This window comes from Ascaphus truei, chromosome 10, assembly GCF_040206685.1.
Source record: "Ascaphus truei isolate aAscTru1 chromosome 10, aAscTru1.hap1, whole genome shotgun sequence".
Classification (NCBI taxonomy): domain Eukaryota; kingdom Metazoa; phylum Chordata; class Amphibia; order Anura; family Ascaphidae; genus Ascaphus; species Ascaphus truei.
The window spans coordinates 25,369,990-25,387,404 of NC_134492.1; the positions used below are offsets into that span (position 1 = coordinate 25,369,990).

At 42.1% G+C, this 17,415-nt stretch overlaps 1 long non-coding RNA gene across 1 annotated transcript in view; it reads left to right on the forward strand.

Annotated features, from left to right (window-relative positions):
- The first annotated feature begins 471 nt into the window (after positions 1 to 471).
- The window catches only part of LOC142503372 (uncharacterized), a 27,755-nt gene continuing 10,811 nt past the window's right edge, over positions 472 to 17,415 (forward strand). The window contains exons 1-2 of the long non-coding RNA XR_012803986.1: positions 472 to 545; positions 666 to 807. This is a non-coding gene — a long non-coding RNA (uncharacterized LOC142503372). The remainder of the gene's footprint in view (positions 546 to 665; positions 808 to 17,415) is intronic.

Here is a 17,415-nt window from a genome sequence, read left to right on the forward strand (position 1 = left end):
ATGCACTGATTAAAGGTAAAATTCTTGTTTTACACCTGGCTCCCTGGCTGTGCGCCATTCGTTTTTTTCTGTAATCTAAAAAGAAGAAAGAATTGGTGAACATGTGGTTCCAAACATCTGAGGCACAGAAAGAGTGAAATGTTGGGGTGGAGGTTTAATGGGTTCCTCCGTTTGCTTGCACCAAGTCACACAAATACTAACAAACGGTGTTCAAACAACGTATTGACTTTATTAAAAAACATAAAAAACGGGAAAAAAGCCCTTAGGTCTAAAACCAATGGGGCTGAAAATAAAATCGCCAACCAGTCCTTAGGATATCGTTTGCAGGGCGCGTGGTGCGCAGCTCACTCAGCCCGCGTCCGGAAAGAAAAGATACCATTCCGCGTGTGAGCTCACATGTGGCCGTGTGAGTATTGTAATTTTATCCCTTTATTCACCTAACCCTCATCACCTTTATTTTAACAGGAGTATCCCTTGTATTTACATTATTCTGATGCGGAGAGGATAGAGATACCTCCCTCAGGATTGCACTCACATCTGCCCGTGTGAGTGTTTGCAGCATTTTTTCTGCTTTTCATATACTCCCTTTTACCATTCAAAATTTAACCATTGATCTTTTGATCTGTATTGTCCCTAAACATTCTGTGTTGTCCATTTATTTGTAGTGGAACTTCGCATTTGACGGTAGCCGGACATCTGAAGAATCCATCATCAAGACCCGAAGAAAAGAAACTTCGCACCAGGAAAATCCAGAAGAAAGAAAGAAAGAAAAGAAACCTTGATGTGACAGCATTTACACAAGGCCGTGTAAGTGTTTATGTTATTACACACTCCATTGTCCTTACGTTTATTAGCCCGGGAACTCACACTCCCGAGCTGAATAATTTGTTACCATTTACTATTTTCCTTACTTGTAACAAGTGTAAGGCCCTGATCCACAAAAAGGTGCTAAGGTTTTAGCACGCCTCAACTCTCATTTTCATATGAAGGAGAGTAAAGTCATGTTAAAGCTTAGCACTCTTGTGTGGTTCTAGGCTTAAGTCTCTTATAAGCGTTTTTAAGGCACTTCAAGCATTCTTGAATGTTTTTGACATTATGACCCCATCACCTCAGCTGGTTTACTGTTTCATGTATCTACTACTTCTAGCAATTGCTCACAATCATTCCTCTTTTGCAGCAAAGGGGTTAAGTGGAGCTCTTGCTTATTTAAAATGTTTTCATGGAGGAACTGTTACATTTATGAAAGGAAACCATACATTTCGGGAAAGCTTGGAGAGATGACTCACAGATTTGTTTAGTGTGCCCTCACACCCTGCATGGGTGGCACATGGGGGGGGAAAGCATGTCTGCGTGTGTTTCAGCCTGAGCAAGTGGTGTAGCTAGACATGCGCGGGCCCCCGGGCAAAAAAAAATTCAGGGCCCCTGTTGACGGACGTTCACAGAGGTACACACTTGGAGTCGTTTATAATGTGAAATTATAATAAGGCTTTATTGTGCCTTTTCCTTTTCATCAGGAAATTTATCCAAACACAGGGGGGGAACAAAGCTTCTATTCACTTGGAAGTATTTCTAGTGAAACACTATGCAATAATTCACATCTCCCTTAGTCAAGCAGTTCTCGCAGCCCCAAACACATAGCATGCAATAAGCAGATATAAGCAGTCTTTTAAGAATGAAAGTCTTATCTGTTCCTTGTGGTTTGGAGGGAAAATCTTCACTGTTCCTGCTTCAGCTCCCTTGTCTCCAGGGTTGGTCAGCATACAGGTTTAAAAGTTTTCCCTGTGTATTGTAAGCAGCTCTGCTGTTTCTTCTGGCAGGGCTTAAGACTGTTGTGAGAGTCAAAGACAATCTCTGCTCTCTCTCCCAAGTTCAGCTCTCAGTCACAGCTAAGGAGTTCTCACTTCCTGTTTCAAAAGACAGGCTTTCTAAGCCATCTAATCAGGCAGGTGGTGTTTTGTTAATTGACTACCAGCAGTTAACCACCACACTGCTGGATTAGAGGCACATTACCTGAACAGGGATAAGTCCCCTGTTACATACCTCCCCTGTTTGTGGGAAGCTCGGGCTTACCACGGCCAAAGCCCATCCTTCCACTCTCATTCGAGATCTTTCTGTGACTTGAATGAGAGTGGATGGAGGAAGAGAACCCTCTGTCCCGCTGGGATTGGAGCCCTTTCTCTCAGTTTATTTTTGTCTCCTCCCGAAGGTGCTTGAGATCAGCACTCCTCAGTCGCTCGAGGAGGACTTTTTCCACGTAAAGTCTTTTTATCTCGTGCGCGGTCATGAGATTTCTGTTGCATCGGGCACTCCTCTTTTTGTAGACAAAGTGTATGGCAACAGTTGTAGGGCCGCTAGGACTAGCCCTTAGAGTTTTCTGCTCTTTAAGCGGTCTTTCTGCAGTTTCTCCACAACATGGAGTCGCCAGTTCAACTTCTTTGGGACCGAGTTGCACCTCCACCTCCTTTTCCAGAGAACGTCCTATTATTTCAGCTTCCTCAGCTAAGGACTCTTCTGGTTTTGATTCTGCACTCCTACCTCTGTTTGTTGCCTGTTGGGCAGCTGTAGGTTTGGCTAGTGCTTTCTTAGGTGGCGCAAACTTCGTAATTTTGTTTTGAAGTTGCATGGAGTCCCCAACTCTCACTGTACCCTTGTCCTCACGGGCATTACTGTGGGATACTGGTGCTTTCTCTGAGTCTGTATCAGAGTCTCCTTCATATTCTGGAGCTCTGTAATTTTTGTTGCCTTGTGGCGCACTATGAACTTCTTTGCTTGGGCCACAGTTACTTGTTTCAGTTTCTGGACCTTCTTGTGCTCCCTTTTGTGCCACGTCACCTGGGTTCTAAACTTGGCTTTTAGCGTTGCTTTGGTGATGCTCAGGGTAGCCTTCAGTTTCTCATGCTGCTTTGCGGGGACATACTGGGTCATCAGACGTTCTTGCAGCACTTGAATTTCTTTAGCAGCCTGCAGCTTTTCTTCCTGCAGCGTTTGCTGCTTCTCCTCAACATACTAGAGGTGTGTACGCAGACCTTGCAGTTGGTTCTGCAGTCGCTGCTCTGCTTCAAACTTTTCCTTGACTTCTTTTGTTAACTGAAAATTTTCTTCTTTCAGTTTTAAGTTTTCTGTTTTTAATCTTGAATTTTCTCTTTTTTCAGTCTCTGTATTCTTCAGGGCTTCTTTGCAGTCCTCCTTCCATTTACGCACATCTGCCTTGAGAATGACAATCTCCTGGCGTGAGACTTCCTTCTCTAGGTTGAGGGTCTGAAGCTCCTTCTGAGAGACTTTGAGAACTGTACCAAGATTACCAATAGTTTCTTTAGCAATGTCCAGCTCCTCAGTGAGACTGTGTAGTTCCTTTCTGGAAACTTCCAGGTCTGTGCGGCAGCTGTTGGTCTCATGATGTGAGGCATCAATCTCTATAAGAAGAGTGTGAACCTCTTGCTGGAAGACTGTCATCTGCTTCAGTGCCTCCTCATACTTCCGCTTTAGCCACCATTTTAACAGATTGGCTCTGCTTTTCATCCATGGCGGAGATAGTAGCCTTTGCAGTATCTAGCTCAGTCTTGAGATCCTCCAATTCGGTCTTGGCCGCAGAATAAATTGCGAGCACAGTCTTCTGTAGCTCAGCATTATTTTTTCTCTCTCTTCCTAATTCTTCACAGAGCAGATCACAGTCATGCCTGGCAATTTTCAGGGCATCTTCAGGGCTGGTCAAGGGATCGTCACTTACTGGTTCCGGCTCCGCTTCCCTGGGATGACTAGTTGAGGGTTCCACACTGCTGGATTAGAGGCACATAACCTGAACAGGGATAAGTCCCCTGTTACAGCCCCATTATGAGTGAACTTATTCCATAGATTCAGGAGTTTCCATTGCCTCCCCCCTGCCCTCCCCCACCCCCCAGTGGTGTTGACCCTGCTAGCCCCTCCAACCCTGCTTTTACACCTCCTCACTCTGCTCTATTCACCCCTCTCTCCTCATGTATTTCTCTTCCCCCTCTTACACCCCCTCCCTCACACTCCCTTTTCCCTCTCAAACTCTCCCCCCTCTGCTATAATTCAGTAACTCCCCCCCCCCCTTCCACATTCAATACAGCTCCCTCAATCCTCCCCTCCACCTCCTGTCCACACACAAACAATCCCCCCTCCCCCCCCCACACACACACAATTCCCCCTCTACAATACAGTACCCTCACCCATACACAAATTAGAATAACCACCTACACACACACTACAATAACATCCCCTCCCCGCCACACACAAGTGGTTGAAAAACACTGGTGTACAGTATAGTGCACAGTATCTTCTTCTTTTAATACAGATAACTATGGACAATTGTGTAAAGAATGACACAAACTATTAAAAAAATGCTCCAATAAAAAGATTGTTATCACGTGTTACCTCAATTGCTTGCACTGAGGTATACACAGCACACTGAGACACTGAATCACACAAAGCACACTGAGACACTGAATCACACACAGCACCCTGACAGACACTGAAGCACATACAGCACAAGACACTGAAGCACACACAGCACACTGACAGACACTGAAGCACAAACAGCACACTGACAGAGCAAACTGTAACTGACACATTTACACACAAACACACACAGCACACTGACGGATATTGAGGCACACTCAGCACACTGACAGACACTGAAGCACACACAGCACTCTGACAGACACTGAAGCACACACAGCACACTGACAGACACTGAAGCACACACAGCACACTGAAAGAGCAAAATGTAACTGACACATTTACACACAAACACACACAGCACACTGACAGATATTGAGGCACACACAGCACACTGACAGACACTGAAGCACACACAGCACACTGACAGACACTGAAACACACTCAGCACACTGACAGAGCAAACTGTAACTGACACATTTACACACACAAACACACACAGCACACTGACAGATATTGAGACACACAGCACACTGACAGACACTGAAGCACACACAGCCCACTGACAGCCACTGAATCACACTCAGCACACTGACAGACACTGAAACACACTCAGCACACTGACAGAGCAAACTGTAACTGACACATTTACACACACAAACACACACAGCACACTGACAGATATTGAGACACACAGCACACTGACAGACACTGAAGCACACACAGCCCACCGACAGCCACTGAATCACACTCAGCACACTGACAGGCACTGAAGACAACACAGCACACTGACAGACACTGAGGCACAAATAACACATTTACAGAGCAAACTGTAACTGACAAATTTACACACAAACACACACAGCATATTGTCACACTGAAGCACACTGACAGACTGAAACACACACAGCAAATTGACACACACATGCACAACAGACTGACACAAACACACACACACAGCAAACTGACACACAAACAACCAACTGACACACAAACAAACACAGCAAATTGACACACATACCTTCCGACAGCAGCACATGGTAATTCCTGCTCCTGATGTCACGGAGAGCAGGGGCGGGCAGAGCTCTGCAGCTCTCTGCCTCAGTTCCGCCCCCTCACTACCCACAGCTCCCGGTCCAGCTTTGATGTAGTGCTGTGAGCACAGGAGTGGGTCTGCTGGCAAGCAGCTGTTAAGGGAATCGGTGGAGGAAGGGGGTCCTGACTTCTGTGGTCGTTGTCTAGAAGGCTGGGCCAAATGTCCCTGCTCTCCCCCCTGTCGGCAGCCCTGAGCGGGCCCCCCAAGATCACAGGCCCCCAGACTTTGCCCAGGCTATAGCTACCCCCATGGCCTGAGCACTCTCAGCACAATCACTCCCTCTTAGGCTGAGATTTTGTGACATTGATTTCTTTTCCATAGCACAAATTAGCCGGAGAGCTTTGTGAGAGTTGTTTATACAGTCTGATTTTCAGCTGCTCATCTACAAGCACTTGTGAGAATATGAATAGATTCATTTTCAACTGACATTGATTCTTGTGAGAGAAAATTCTTCATCTGAAGTAAAACATTTGTAGATTGATACTTAGTTTTCTTGCCACCTATCTCCGTCGATGCCCAAATGGACTTGTACTGCAGCACAAAGCTGTATCTGGTCTCTCTGTGCAAGTACTTATTCTCTGTCCTGAATACCCAAGGTCACACACACTGCCCCAGTAAGGTTAACAGGCTGTAAAATAATAGATACTGGTTTTATGTGGCTAATCATTTACTGTGGTTCCTGCTTTAGTTGAATGTAACACTCTGTGGCATTATGAGAATCACCCTTTCCTTGCACACACATAAGCTCCTCTTTACATTGGCTTTATGTGGGACTTTACATTTCAATCCTACAGTCAATTCTTACTTCTTGCCTTGTAGAGGGAGTCTTGCCAAGATGTAGTCGTGTTTGTGTGTGTGTGTGTGTGTATATATATATATATTGCACATATTCCAGGCCAGGGGCCCAAGTCCTACTCCCCTAGGTGAACTATATGATAGGTCGCTAGCGGAAAGCTTGGCAGATGTCAGACACTATGACACAACACATATTATTGAATAACGCTCCTACAGTAACACATTGGTGATTCTCAGTTGTGAGACTCATAAACGTATCACGCAAAACAGTTTATACAACAATACACTAACATGTGAGTCGCTGTGCCATTGTCTCTCAATGTTAGTCCCAATGACCCCGTGTTATTAAGGGAGTCTTTATTGGTGCCTCACAGGTAACAGTGACGTGATCCTCATGGTCTTGGCAGTGCTGCTCTCTCGTGCTCCGCTGGGGACTCTTAATCTTTCGTTCTTTAGCCCCTCCCCCCTGGGGAAACAATCATATCAAACCTCTCTTGGATTTTCAGTCATTGCCTCTAGAGCCTGTCCATCAATCACAGGTATCCCTACAAGGGGGCTACATAAAGATATAAAACAAAGCTAAACCATTAATCCACATAACATCTTTGAGATATTGTTTGCAATTCTGGGTCAATATAACTATGAATAAGATGAGTATCTTATCCAATTAGAATTTATGGTGGAATTTGGTGGACATATGTATTTTTTCAACCTCATCTACTATAACTATGTAACCGTATCTACTATCTTTAAAATGTGTTTCATATTACGAGCTATGTGCAAAAAAAGGGGTGTGTTAATAGCGCTGATGCTCTAAGATACTAATTAGTGTTACTATAATACTGTGATATGTAACAAGAAAAAACATATACATATAAGCCAGGCTTGGTTCAATAAAATCAGCGCACCCCAAAAAGTGAAAGCAATGAAAAGCAAAATAGTGAAGCATGTCCTTGCAACTGTATAAAAATATAGGGGTTGGTGAGGTATGCACTTACGTCTAAGTGCCTGTACCCAGGCACGTAAAGGTTTCTTTTTCTCTCAGCTTGCACATGAACACAGAGGAGCTCGGAAGCCTTTGTAAATTAAAAGTCCAACTTTTATATAAAAGACAGGTTCACACTTACATAGACGGAATAAGTGTTTTAGAGGGGAACCAGCTACAAATGCACAAACTCTCTCCGTGGACTGCAACCTTCAGCGTTCCCGCCGGCGTCCTGCATCACTTTCGGTGGTTCACTGCGCTCTCTCCAAACTGGTCCCCCCGGCAACCCTACGCATCTCGAAGGGCGTTCCTTCTTCCTCAGGGGGTTAGTGCGTGCTGTGCATGTGTTGTAGTTAGATTGTAAGCTCTTCGGGACAGGGACTCCTTTTCCTATTATCTACTTTTATGCTGAAGTGCTTATTCCTATTATGTCCCGTGTATTACTGCTGTAACGCGCTATGTACATGGATGGCGCAATATAAATAACGACGTACATACACGCGAGTTTGTGTTTGATTCATATATGAAACGTCCTAACCAACACAATACCTCAACCTCCTTTCCACTTAAAGTATGACTTTGTAAATGCATTTACACATTAGTATTAACATGTTGCATGCAAAGGATTTGCTACTGTTACAATATTTATCTTTTTTGGAAAAGCGTTTCCATGTAATTTTGTTAAACCGATAATATGTTAATCCTAAACAAACAAGTACCTGAGCACAGGCCGGCATTCAGAGAAGGTTCAAGTTTCCTATAAACGTGAGTTTAGATTAGAAGGCGGTATAGCTAGGCCCTGCTGTCTATGGCTGTATTAATTCATAGATGTATGCACCGAACCCCTCATGACTTGCTCTTTGGGTGGTCCTAGATAAATGTGGAGTAGCCTTCAGTAGCCTGCAGGCATAATTGGCATGCATGCTGTTGTATCAAAGATAGCTTAATAAAGCATTACATATATCAGTGCTTCCATATTTTATTACCTAACCCAGTGCATATGGTCAGCCTGTAATTAACTTCAGCTGTGTTTTTGCTTGCTGTTTAAGGATAAAGTATGAGTTTCGCTGTGAATTCTTTGAAATGGAATAATGTGATGCACTCAGAGATAAAGAGCCAGTAATTAATCCCAGAAGTCTAGTGTGTGATTGTAATGTTCCAGGTGCAATGTATTCCTTCATTATGGATTATTTCAATGTAGATATTTCTTGTGTCAAAGCCTTGAGATCAATGCTGGCGTGTCTCTGAGAGGGTATGTATCTATGGGACTCTAACGCCATGCAGGACAGGGTTGGAAAACGCTTTGGTGGTTTACTTCTGAATTGTCCAATGACCTAAATAAATTATATTATGTGCTAAGAAGTGATATTTTCATAAATAGACTTGGCTTCAAAGACTACTGATACTACAAATTAATTCAAAGTATTAATAAAAAGGACTCAGTATTCTTACACTAATAGAAATAAACTTCAATATTTTAATGTATAATTGATACTATATGCATACAAAATAGTCTTCACTATATTTAGTTTATATAGACTAAAAATGCAAACACAATACTAATATAAGTACTTTTCCTAATGTAGCCCTGGGTAAGTTTGGGCTATGATTCTTTCTCCTCCTGGCAGCCAGGAGTAATCATGCTGTGCAGTGAGTCAGTGAAGATAGAGTCATCAGGCTCTGTGTCCAATCACAGCGACACAGGGGTGGGGCTTATTGGAACTACTTACTGCATAGCACTTCATGAATTTAGTCAGTTGTCTCTACTCTTGAGAGAGACTGGTCCACCCTATCTGGACTGGGGAGGGCTCAACTAGTCTGAGGCCCTCCCTTAGGGGAGCGGAGGGGGATCGTTCCTCTTATCTCGCTAGAAGATAAGGGAAGAGCACGGACAGCTTCTAGAGCCCTGACTAGGAGTGATTGTCCAGGAACTTCCTTCGGGTGATAACCTACTGATGTGCGGCTGAAGCACCCTACTGTGAGATGGGCTGCCTGCCATGCATTGGTCAAATAAAGTATTCTTATGATTCAAACAACTTCTTGCCTGAGACTGGACTCTATCAGGAAGAAGCTGAAAGAGAGTCTCCATCAGAGGGTCTTCCCTACAAGCCTGGGGATCTCAACAACATCATCTGTGATACTAACACGCATATGTTTCTTGGAACGGAATGCAGTACAGATGCAGCGGACGTTATTCGAACATTTACCTGAGTAAATGTTGCGTTATGCCGCGTGGTATTGCGAGATGGTCCGCTGCAGACTATAATGGCCCATCGGATTAACACAGCAGGGGTCCATGCATAGGAGATACCAGCACCCCATAACGGGGTCTGTATCTTGGGAAGTAGGGGGTCCCCGGACCTGAAACCAATGCGGTTCACCTCTGGAGACCCACTGCTACATTACTGTAATGTTTAAAAATATATATCTAGTCAGCACCAATACACAATCCACCCGTGCCCCCACATACTGTAAAACCAATATTTATTTTTATAGACACAGGATTAATATCACAGGCTGGCGGGGGTTCCCGGGTGGTCCCGATGGGTGTCCACAAGCCCCGGGTGGTCCCCGCTAGGCTCTGTGACCTCGAGGTGGTCCCGTGGGTCCCTGCGGGCCCCAATGGTTTCCATGGTGGTCCCCGCGGGTGTCTGGGGGTTCCCACGGGTGTCTGGGGGCCCTTAGGTGGTTCCCGTGGGTCCCCAGGGCCCCCACAGCTATGGGGCCCACGGTTCTTCCCTGCATATGTCCCCGGTGGTCAGGTGGTCCCTGTGGGCATCAGGGGGTCCTCGGGTGGTCACGGTGGGTCCCCGCTGGCCTGTGGTACCATTCCTGTATTTAAAAAAATAAAACATGGCCTACATTTCAAGAAATACACCCCTCCCACCCACCACCCCCCTTCAAACACATACAGTAATGGGCAAAAAAACTATTATCCAGATATGGATAATAGATTATTTGCCCATTATTAAACACAACATTAGCCATGCAGTATAAATAAAGTAAATAAAAACAGTTCTACTTACCCCATGCAATATGAAGGTTATCCTCGCCCGCATACTGCATCCTCCGTTGCCAGAAAGCAAACATAGCAAAATACATTCTAATGGCCCCTAGCCCTTTAATCACCATAGCGGTTAATAACCGCTATAGTAATTAAGGGGTTAACCCACCCTGCCCAGCTACCCACCCGGGAGGTCTAACCACCCACCCTGGAACCACTATACCCACCCTGTACCCATTGATTGTTATAGTAGTACAATATAATATGGGCATGATAAGCTATTGTACTATAGCAGTCAATGGTCACTCTAATACAAAAGCATGACTATCCAAAATACACAATAATAAAACCTACAGTATACAACAAGCACCTAAACCCCCAAACTGTAAAATTAAAATAGGCAATCAATTACATAAATAAAACCACTAGCCAACCAATCAAAGAAATAAAACCACAAGCCAATCAATTAAATAAATCACACCACTAGACAATCAATTAAAGAATTCACACCACTAACCAAACAATACATTCCATAAATTAAAGCAGTAACACATCAATTAATTAATACATCCACTAGGCAACACATAAATTAAACCATTAGCCAACAAATTACAGTACATCATTAAATAAAAACGCCAAACAATCTGTAAAAAAAATACAAATCAGAACAAGCCATCACAACAGTATACTGTTAAAGCCGTAACCAACACATCAGTTAATTAATGCATCCACTAGGCAACACATAAATTTAATTTAGCCAACAAATTACATCATTAAATAAAAATCGCTAAACAATCTGTAAAAAAATACAAATCAAAGCAAGCCATCACAATTAAAGACAATTTAATCAAAACAGTAAACATACATAGAAAATATAACAGTCAACAGAAGAAATGCATTTGCCAAAAAATGCATTGGCTATTACTGTATTCATCTGTACCATAAACAGGTACAGATTAATACATTAGCAGTCAGTGGACATTGAAAAACATAGAAATAGAAAAATCCAATCCAAAAACATGTAAAAATAAAAGTACATACATTCAATATTTATCTTACGAAGCGTTGGACCTCCAAATCCCGGGGAATCAGCAAGCTCTCCCCCGGAGACGTCACGAAACACAATCCGATGCCATCCACAGTGAAGATCCGGACAAAATTCTTCTTTCTTTATCTTTGACCATTTCATTCTTTTCTTTATCTTCTTTCTTTTTCTTCTTTCTTTTTCTTCATCTGTCAATCCAACCCCATGTTAAACCCACGATGCTGACGCGCCGGCTTCTTGAGCTCAAATGAGCCGTCACGGCCTTAAATATAGCCTATGATGTCACATTTGATTGGCAAATGGTTCTCACGCCTGTGATTGGCTGTGAGAATCATGTGCCTTTTTTTTTTTCAATTACGTCATTTAAAGGGAATGAAGCCAGTCAATCAGAATGGCTGTGCTTCATTTCCCTTTAAGATGATGTAATTAAATCTAAAATGGCTGCCCTCACGTGGTACTTCATCCAATCAGATTGTGGGAACTATATCCCCAATCTGATTGGATGAAGTACCACGTGAGGGCAGCCATTTTAGATCCTCTTTTGTAGGAGTTGATTTTCCTTATTCTCATTCTCTTATGCCTAACTTTACTCCATCTATTCTGAATGCTCTCAGTTGGTCTGATTTAGCATGGTGATATGACAAAAAATGTCTACTTATAGTGGTTAATACCTAGCCTTTATTCCTATCTTGTATGGGCCGGAGGAGAGACAGCAAGGTGAGTAGGAGGAAACAGAGAGACAGCAGGGAGAGGAGGCGACAGATGAGATGAGTAGGAGAGGAGGGAGTGTAGTGTGCACAGAGAGGAGCAGACAGTAAGGCAGGGAGTGCAAAGAGAGGGAAGGAGAGAGTGCAAAGAAGAGCAGGGCATGATGCAGGAGAGAGTAAGGGGGGGAGGGGACAAGAGGCAGCAAGTCATTACAGGGAGGGGTGAAAACAAAGAGTAATGTTTCATTAAAAACCTTTAAGATGTACTAGATCGGCCTATGTCACATTGGGTACAGCTAGTTTATGTTTGATACATTTTTGTATGATAATTTGAGTGCACCTCAAATGGTATTTCTCTTTCCTGTCTTTGGATGTTCGATATATTTTTATATCCTGTATGGAATTATTAATTTGGAATGAATGAACTGTTAAAACAATGAGAACATTGCTATTAAATTTAATTTGTAGGCAAATTGAACACCAGTTCAGAAATCTGACTTTACGAGGAGCTGGTAACTCAGGGTACAAGTAAAGTAGGTTTGTGTAGCACCATGAAAGCTGATAGCTTAATAACTAAAAGCTAGTCACCCGCAGACATTTACATTGCCTTTAAAAGGCTCACGTTAGCAGTGGAGAGAAACGGGTCTCAATGTTTCAGTAGTTAATACTGTAACAGATACGGAATGTTCATCACTCAAGGAATCAGAAAGCCAATTCCACACATGTGGTCCCTGGTTATATTGAGCTATAAAAGGGGTGATACTGTGTTTGAACTTGAAACTATTGTATTATTCTATAAAGAACAAAAAAAGGTTTTATTATATATAATATAATATTTATTAAATAAAGGTTTATTATTCTAATTGTTATTGAAGAAAAATATTGTATTAAAAATACGTAGTAAATGTTAAAAGGAAGGGGGGATATAAATGTGTTTGCATATAGTGAGACTGTCCACCAATGAGGGATGTGGTCTTACAGTAACCCTCCTAATTACTGAGAGGAGTCACAGAGGTGTCAGATCGCTGACCTGTAACTCAAGCTGCCTTCCAATGAGTGAGAGAATTACTTTTTAAAGGTTACACTTTATTAAATCTAAAAACACATTTAAATTATAAACGATGATATAGCAATCTGACCAAAGATATACATAAAAAATAGAACAAAAAACACGTGGAACATAACATAAGTTATATATTAAAGTTCAATTTAAACTACCATTTTGAGATAATTAGATAAAATAAACATGCCAAAGAAAACAATATTTTTTTATTACGTTACCTTTCAAATGAGTATTGCCATATTAAAAACAAGAAGAAAGGTGAAGATGTGTAGCATTGCCTCGGTTTCCAACTCCCAATGAGACCGGAAAAAATAATAAGGTGAGCACTCAAATAAGCAACAGGTCAGGTTTATTGCAGGGTGGTGCAGCAAAGGGACAACAGAGCAACACGAACGTTCGTGTTGCTCTGTTGTCCCTTTGCTGCACCACCCTGCAATAAACCTGACCTGTTGCTTATTTGAGTGCTCACCTTATTATTTTTTCCGGTCTCATTGGGAGTTGGAAACCGAGGCAATGCTACACATCTTCACCTTTCTTCTTGCTGGCTACTCACCTGGATGAACTGCACGCCCTGGATATCTAGAAGTCCTGCAAGCACTAAGGTAAAGGGCCATAGTGCCCCTACATATATGTATATGGTTACCAGTGCCTCTGTTTATTATATATTGGTTACTAGGGGGGGCTGATATGGTGTTTTAGTTGTGGAGGTCAAGTGGACCCCACTAGACTCCTAGCCCGTACCTGACAATTGCCATATTACTCATGGACTTTCTATTGTTATCCAGTATCATCTATATATGCTATGGAGGAATTTTGACCAATTCTGATGCATCACAATTATCCTGTTCCATATTAAAAACAAGGTCATGATATCATCTACAGATAGAACATACAGGACCATATTTATTAAATGCTGCTATTTCACTTGCATGGGCTGTACGGTGCTTTCAGGCTCCAGAATGTGTGCTATGCAGTAGCACCTCATGATAAATATGAGCACAGTTTTAACGTGCATCTGACTGCCCAGCACTGAATGAGACTGCATGTGTATGAGTGCTGCAGGTTAAAATGCATTTATTAAACTAATGGGAGTTTTATTCTTCAAATGGGTATAATATATACTTGTTTCAATATTTCTCTGCAGGAAACTACAATTTGCTTCGTTTGGATTTACCATGTTGCTTGGAGTTTAGAGAAAAGTTGTGATAGAGGTGTGCAAAATTTTCACACAAGTTTGCGAAATGGCAAATATTGGACATAGTTTGAATTTTACTTTTTAGCCAATGTGATCTGTTTCACAAACGTATTGCCAAAATTAAGGCCTACGCAAAATCCCCGAGGAGTGGATACGTTTACCCCAAAATTGACAAAATTGCGAATTCGTATTAACTTTGCAGAATTTTGGGGGAAACTGAAACCGGAGCTTTTCATTCAAAGTCCTAACTCCGCCTAACTCAGATAACGGAACATTCGATAGGGGAAGGTGAAATATAACAAATACTGTGCATCCTACTTCAGTGGTGGTGTTATGGGGATTGTTAGGCCGGAGTTCCTAGGAAAGAGAAGAGACTTTGCTTGGGTTTTCATTGACTTCAATGTTTGTTACATTGTGAAACCCATTGTTCTGATATTTCTTGGAGATGGGCAATTATACTTTTTGTGGATCGGGATCTGTTTCGGATCGGCCGGTTCCTTTGGTCCGTGGATCAAAAAGGAAAATCTGCCGTTTCGGATTTTTAATTTTATTTTTGAGAGCAACCTGAAAACCGTGGCCGGATTGTTAAAACTCTACCGACGGAATTTGGTGGGGGGGGGGGGGACAGATCTAAAAAAAAAAAACCCGGAAAACAGATTTGGACTAGTTTTGCCTATATTTCTCAACGGTAACACATTTTCAGGTATGAGAAAAGATACAATGTTTCTCTAAACCTCATGCTGTTAAAGAACTGCTCCCTGTGGCATCTCAATGCATCATTTTGCGACCTCCCTTTTGACTGACGTGTATATTCTTCCTTCCATGACACTGCACACGCAGATCTGAAGACTACCGAGGCGTTTGCACAATCTTGAAGCATTTATTTCAAAAGTTTGCTTTTCCCTGAGGGGGAACTCTGCAGCGAGATTCAAAGCCAGATTTTAAAAAAAACAAAAACAAATAGTAATATCTTTGCAAGCCTTTCCAGAGCAGTATGCATTAAAGGACCTTCCAGCATCCTATACTTGGAGTCCTGACAGCAGCCGGAGCCCGAGGGTGGGAGCTGGAGTACATGTGTTTACAACCATTTCAAATTCACAGGCCAAGCAGGAAAAGAAGGAGAATGTCACAAAATTACAAATAAAACAGTTGACCATCAAAGTCAATGAGGCCTAGAAATGAATAATTTTTAGACGTGGAGTATCGGCTTTCTTTAATATTTGTCACGGCTGTGTGAGGGGTTAGCTCTGCTCAAAGGTGCAGTCACACGCAGTTTAGTCTAAAAATGTTTTTTTTAACATTGTTTTGGACCGGGGTAGCTGCACCCCTAAACCTTTCGTTTGTAAATCATCGCGTTGGTTTTTTTTACAATATCACAAAGCTTATTGCAAAAATCCCAAGTAATTTAATTTGTCGGGATTTATAAAAAAATGGCCACTTTTGGATCTTCTATATAATTCAACCCTGATCACTGCATCTTAGAAATTCTTGCTACATCCCCTGTTCCTGTTCTTCTAACTACTAGCTATTAATTAACCCTGCAATCTGTTGCTGGCTCCCCTGATTGTGAATGGGTTAACAAAAGCTGCATGTTCTGTGCAATCCTTTAAAAACTTGTTATTGTGTCCTAAATGTAGAGTAACTTACGGTGCCGATGCTGTTTTACTGCAAGTCTAATACACGTTGATCAGTGGGACAATACAGTATTTTAAATATAAAGTATCATAAAGTATCACAGTGGCAGTAGATTCAAGTTGTAACTGATAAGGAAAGACTTTTAATTCCAGCGCACGCAAAGCCGGCACTGGAATAAATCGCCGCTTACATCACGAGTCTTCAACGTGGGAGATTTTTCCATTGCGCAGCCAAAAAAAAAAAAACAACAAAAAAAAAAAAACACAGACTCCCAGACTTTTCCCCAGAAAATCAATTCAAAGTGAAAAGTGTTTTCCTGGCATCTGGCATGTATCCTTTAATCAAATACAAATTACAGCTTGACTGATGAATATTTAGTCAAATATTATGCAGTCTGATTGCAGAGATCAGAAGCAGAGGGTGGGCATATTTTTACTGGGGTTAGTCCTCCGGGGCAATGTTTTCTGGGAATGTATGTAGAACACACAGAGGAAACGTAGAGACAATAAGAAGAGGTTAGTTAGTGAGTTAGTTCTGCTGGCTGCTGCACTAATATATATAACAGAAGACAGGGGTGCCCAATGCTACCTCCAATTGACAAAACATATGGTAATAAGTATAATGTTAAATACTTCATTAATAATATTTTCTTGGTCACTTAGTTAAACCCTTTGGCCAAAGCGCTATAAGCCTGTATGCCAACGTCGAGGCATAACCAAATATGCAGGTCCTAACACTACACTGTGAACCTTTCTTTTTACCTCTGTATGAGGGGGAACAACCATAGTAGGTCCTGTCCATGCTGCAAAATGAAAAAAACGCCCAATTTAATAAGGTGGGGAGGGTTGAGCTCTGGGAGGAGGAGCCACCTACCTCCAAACAACTGTTGCCAGTTAGAAATTTAATTAACACACACATTCCCAGCAAGCTCAAACCCCAACACCCACCACATCATATATATATATTTATGTCAAAAGGATTGCTACTGAGCGTGGCAAATGTATACAACAGAAGACAGGCGAGCCCAATGCTATGGGGCTTCTGCACTAAGCCTGCAATGAACCATGACTTTCAGGTCCTTTCTAATCTGATTAATATAATTAAAGTATTTCTCTTATATAGCACTGACCGTGGAATGTAGCATTGTATATAGCATTTTTTCAGACAGAGTCCCTGTCCCAAATAACTTACACTCTAATGTTGTTGCTTGGGGTACAGGGGAGTAAAGAAAGTGACTTGCATTAGGTGAGAAGTAGCTAACACTGGGATAGCGACCATTTCACCCACATCAAAGGCAGTGACGTTATCACTAAGCTATTGCCCCAGCCGTTAAGGTAGCAATATTAACTACTATGAAAACGTTCCGCTGACTTGTTTAAGAAGTTTCACTGAACATTACCAATTTTCTCATTTCCCAGGAGGGTTTTGAAGTTAATAAGGAATAAAAGAGCTTAAAAATAATTAATTTAAA